Source organism: Hippocampus comes, unplaced genomic scaffold (assembly GCF_001891065.2).
Source record: "Hippocampus comes isolate QL1 unplaced genomic scaffold, H_comes_QL1_v1.1 scaffold76, whole genome shotgun sequence".
Taxonomy (NCBI): Eukaryota; Metazoa; Chordata; class Actinopteri; order Syngnathiformes; family Syngnathidae; genus Hippocampus; species Hippocampus comes.
Genome location: NW_017805277.1, coordinates 1,984,246 through 1,990,392, shown reverse-complemented (window position 1 = coordinate 1,990,392; position 6,147 = coordinate 1,984,246).

Below are 6,147 nucleotides of genomic sequence, written 5' to 3'. Positions count from 1 at the left end.
CTGTTTACAAATGTTCGTTTTGTTGTTGTTGTTTTTTTGCCCAGGTAAACAGCCTACTAGGGGTTGTGCAAATTAAAGTGTTTTCTCCAGGTTAATGTTTATGGTTTGTTAAGATGAATATAACTTTCTGGAGGTGCGTTACCTGATACCAATCCAAGTTACTGTGGATTGGTATTGTTGGAGATTAGTATGGGAAACATATTCAAAGATTTCTTGCTGCTATGAATATTACATGAGCATAAAAATAACCGTCTATGGATGCATTTCTATTACAGTTTCGTCACTGCAACTTAATATTGCACAAATTTTGACCACACACCATTTAATGGCCATAACAACGGGTATTTCTGCACATTCTAATGACATCCAATCCAAAAAAGCTTCAAGAGAAAACAAAAGCTCCATTTTGATGGACAATGTCACCGTTGTATCATGTGCAACTCCAGCCACAATAATGAAAACATTGTATAATTAATACCAAAATTAGTATCTTTGCAAAAGATGGATTATGAATAGCTCTTTTTGTAAATTGGAGTTTTCACATTTCACAGCACCCAAGTAAAATGCCAACTCATCGCTTTGAGAATGGACCCCGCTGTCGGCTTTGTCAAATCCTTGGCCAGCGATCTTTCACAATCAGCTGATGAAGACACAGTGTCCATGCCACGACAACATGACATACTGTTCAACTCCCTAAGGACCCTCCACATCTGCCGAACATCCAGTTTGAAATTCAGAGCTGTTCTGGGCACTGAGTAGCACTCACCCAAATTTAGAATAAATGTGCTGCTTGGATGACATTTTCCACATTCTCCTGTGCATCTCACAATGTGCAATGAAAATGTACGTACTGCTGGTGCACTATTCCAAGTACAAAAAAATGGATACTGTTGCATGTTGTGATTTTACACCCTCATTACACTTTATATTAATATGCAGATTATGTGAGATAATACAGTGCACATATTTCTGTCCATACCACTGGACCATTAATTATTTTTTTCCCCACGATCAAAGCAGGGCTCTGAAATTAACACTAGCTCCACGCACCTTGTTGTAAACATGTTTACCGTTTCGTTACTGTATACAATTTTTGCTACTGTATATAGTTTTACTTTCTGATATGCTCTAAACAAAAATATTGTTTTAACCACAACTGCTATACAGTATTCGAATCTACTTTGTACTGTATTATAATGTTCTACAACTTAGATGTACCAATATATATTTACCTCCAACAACTTTATCTTCTAATGGTTGCAAGCAGATCTAAAAGCGGTATTTCAAAATAAAATATACTAGAACTCAAGTTTGAGACTTGCGGTGATAAATTCTGCCTTTTGGTCATGGTGAAACTCAGCATGTATTTTGAACACATAGTGTAGCTGATTCATCTGGAAATCTAAATGAGAAAACCTCGAGCCTATGGAAGGAAAGGGGAGGAAACCCATTGGAGACTGTCAGCATGATGAATGCATTGGACCATGTTAGTTTTCCTTCACTGTACAACTGAAAGTCTCAGCGGGCTAAATGAGTCGAAGCTTATAGGAACTCTTCTCACAACTTTAGGAATCTATAGGTTCCAATTGATTTTGGTTTTCCCAGGGGCAATACCCCGTTCTAATGAAGAAGGGAGAGAGAAACAAAACTCACTGGTGACAAAACGAGACAATCTTCTTAGGTCCAATACAAGAGCTATGGTAAAAATATACCTTTATCACTAAATAACCATATATGGAATCGTATTCATACGAAAACTCAGAATGGCATATTGTTAAAGCTAAAGCTAAATAAGGGAACCCAAATATTGGAAACAGCTCTCTGTGATGAATCCCACTAGATGTGCAGGTATACCCAGCAGTTTGCATGCAGTACACCACTGCCTCATCCAATAATGGTTGCAAATACAAATGCTTAGTATTAAATGTGTAGCCAAATAAAGACCCAGTGGAGAGCAGCACTGTTGTGTCTGTGCAAAGTGCCACTTAAAATTACTTGACTGAGACATTTGCTGCTTCAGGACAATCACAGCATCCACCGGTGCAGCCCGGTAATTGTGAACTTGTCCCATCAGCTTTTTTCCTGAAATGAGAAGAATTACCAAATACATCCTCACCCTACTTGACTTCTCTGCTTTTATTTTAATATGCAGAGTGGCTCAGGTGCTCATCAAAGTAAAACTGAGTTACAAAAACAAAACAGAAACAGAATGAAATGTTTGTTGAATCGAAAAGGAACTACATCGCTTATCCATTGTCTATAACTCATCTTGTATATCTGTTATAGCTTTTGAAAGTGATGCTGAAATTCCCCTTGGACATTTATAGGTCTGCTTACCTCCTCGCTTGTTGGGAAGTCAAGAAATGTTTTGTTTTGCATTTGCTCTCCACTGGCTACCCTTGGGAGCTGTAGAAAAGGTGGGTGGAGGAACGATGTAACACTGCAGCAAACCTTCCAATGTCCACCTCCATGTTTTCACTGGACTCTGGTCGCACAGTGTGTCGTCAAGGGACGGTGAACGCAGAACTGTACGACAGACACACATAGATTCATGACTAACTCAATATAAATGCAAAATTTTGCTTACTTGGCAGAATTGGCACACACCGGGGAACATTCGTTTAATTTTCCCTGATGGGTGAGAAGCTCTAGGAGAAGTCACACATTCCTAGCTCCTTCGCGCTGATGAATCACTGTTGCAACTTGAGGAAAAAAGTGTTACTACTCCACAAAACAGGACAGGCTGTTAGATTGTTTTTTCCTCTGCCATTAAAAGCCCTACATTTAAAAGATAGTGAAAAGAATGTACCCACAATGAGTGTACAGTATAGGTGGCCTTCAAGCTCATGAGTGCTTACTGTTTGTCATTTCTGATTTAAATACACGCAGATATATATGAACATTTGGGTGTGCCACCACTTCCTTATTTTAGGTTGAATCATTGAATTACTAGTGAATTATTGAATAACTGGAAATATTATTGTTCCTTTGTTATTTTGTTTAGTTATGATTGCTTCATTATTAATTTCATTATTGACTTTTTATGTTTTATGTTCTTTTTTACAACTGTGGTTGTTGTTAAATTTCTTTAGATGTAAAGTTGAGTTGAGTTGAGTAACATGCATGTTTATGGGATGTGGGAGGAGTGGCATACACAAGCGTGCAAAGCGAACATGCAACCTCCACTCAGAAAGGCTGAAACTAAAACCTCAATCCAAACCCCAAATCTGTGAAGTAGATGTTGCAAATAAAAGTCCAACATCTGAATAAATTAATTTGGGATTATGTGAAAAGCGCATTTTATTGACATGAACATGGGTTCCTAATTTACACTGGACCAGAACCATTTTTCTTAACACAGTTTTTAGGTTTATTCAACGGTTTAAATTCATGTTAGGAATGCACAGGATTTTTTTTTTTTTTTTTTTACCTTTTACTCAATTTAACATTTTACTTCGAACCTCTGGAACAAATTACTTTCCTGAGACTCAGAGGATTGCGCTCGCTGACTTAATTGGCTTTGTCTAGCCAGATCTAAATGAATAAACTCCAATTTATTTTAATGTGACTAGGCAAGGGTTTTGCCCTACCCTTCCATTGGAGAACTTCATGGGACTCATCACATCCCATTCGACCACTGAACCTTCCTGTCTCCCGAGTGTTCCGAGCATGACAAAGGATTGGTTCGAAATGATGGCAAGGCTGCGCTCGCTCAGCAGGGCGAAAGGAAATGCCTCACTCATTCTCCTGCTTAATTTCTCCGTGTAGATGCTTGTGCGTCCTCCTTTTCTTCTTTTCTCATCATTATTCAGCGGAGGAGCTGCTCTCACCGCTGCGTTTTGAAGGATAGGTTCTCCTCTGTCTAGCCCACGTCCTCTGTAAAGTGGCGGATGCTGGTCTGTCAAGGAGGGGAAGCTCAATTTCAGGCTACATCATAAAATGTGTCCTTTTATTTATACGTGAATTCTACTCTCCGTTCCTTTTCAAGAAAATGACCTGTGACCCTGTCATACCAACAAGGCGTCTTTTCCAGGGTCTTAACTGGGGTGATATAAGTCAGTCTGCGAACACAAGCAACTACAATAAAACACACCAGAAATAAAAGCTTAATCTGTTGCTAGTCGTTTTTAACAAAGAGAGTGTCGCTAAAATGATTAGAAGAAGTCTCCAGTTCAACTCAGAACAGAATGAGAATTGAAAAATGCTCCCACGGATGCCTACACCAAAAGATCGGTGATTAGCTCATTTCGCTGTCAATCAAAAAGAAGATTCAGCCTCAGACAGATCATCCAATCATCATGCAGAAAAGCTGAGCGTCCGGGCCAGCCCATAAACGCCCACTGTCGATAGACTCCCAGAGACGCTGAGCGTCCGATGTGCGGGATAAAACCAGTATTTATCCAATGACTCGTCTCATTTCAATGCATTGGGACTATTTTCGAGACGCCCAGCGTCTGTGCTGTAGACTCTCAGCGTCCACACAGTTTAAAGCACAGTGAAGCTGCGGGAATGAATGAGAAGAGAGTCGCGTCGTAACCAGTAGTAAGAAGCTGTGATTCGGAACAGAAGTTGAGTGCCTTGTAGCGCATATTTAGTCAATGACATGTACACACAATTGTATGTACCGGTACACACATATATTTGATCACTTATTTTTTGACATTTTAGGGGAAGCTGAGCTTCCCTTGCAGTCTTAAAGCAATCGCCTCTGCCTCTGTATCTCCTACAATCAGACGGTTATGGTGTGCATTTATGGCCCGAGTGCATGTGCTGTTTACATCAGTGAAACAGCTTCCTGCTCAGCACTTGCTGAACGATAGGACTTGCAAGTGGGCCCTTCTCGATGAATATTGATCTATGTGTCAAAGCTCAAAGCAGAGATTAGTCAGTTACGTGGTTTAAGCAAATTATAATTCAATACCAGTTCACTTTGATGGACACTGTGCTGCGTCAAAACAAATTTTGATATGCTGGAAGAATAAACAGCAATACATTCATTGAATTTAATGGTTACACCGTCAGGGCGGCATGGTGGTCGGCTGGTTAGCATGCCCACCTCACAGTCCAGAGGTATAGGGTTTGATTCCGATTCCGGCCTTCCTGTGTGGAGTTTGCATGTTTTCACCGTGCCTACATGGGTTTGCAAAAACACACCTTGTAAAATTTCAAAGTGGAAAAAAAAACGTTTTTTTCTTCAAATAAATGTCACTCCAATTTTTTAGCATCGCATCAGTACTATTCGTCAGCGGTTTGAATTGATAGAGACAGTGGAGGTAACCAGCCAAGACAAGTGTATTACTCGTGCTTTACATTCTGCTTTGATTTTTGCAAACCAATGCATTCGATTAGAAAATGCAATCATTCCAACCACCTATTATGTAATCCGATTAAGCACTCATGTCCTCTCCTTATAAAAGAGATTCATGTAACATCAAAAGCAGAGTTTGCATGCAGGTTGTAATTTTCTACAATGCTCTAAATTCTTCCCAGTCATACAACTCTAAACTGCATAGTTGATCACCTTCTTCCTTTATGTGTCCAAGTGACAATTTCTTGGAAGTGATAACATATCCTTTATTTGTCCTACATTGGGGAAATTTACAGTCTACAGCAGCAAAATTGGGGGTAGAAAGAATAAAGAAGAAAAACAAAGTGTTTGCATTCACAAATAAATGTTTCAGTTTCAATGTACACACCTATTGCATACACCCACAGCTTTCACTTACACTTTTGAAAGCAATAGTCACTACTTTCATGGCCATCTGACCTGCAACTTGAGGTCACCATTGATTTTATCAGGCCTCGACTCACACATAAATTGTTGTTTCAGTTGACATTAATTGAGGCGCTGTAAATGCAAATCAAGCTGTAAAACTAGAGGAGATGTACAAGTACCTTCCAAATGTATTGGAGCAGCAAGGTGTGTTTTTGTTGGATGCTGAATATATTTGCATTTCAGATCAAAAGATGAATATGAGACAAAAATGTAAGAATTTCAGCTTTTATTTCATGGCATTTACAGTGCACCTATATATGTCAAATAACGACACAGTAACTTTTATTGAAGCCGGCCACCATTCAAGTGAGCAAAAGCTTCTGGAATGGGCTCACTGGTGTTTATTTATGATGTAACTCACAATGGTAGCA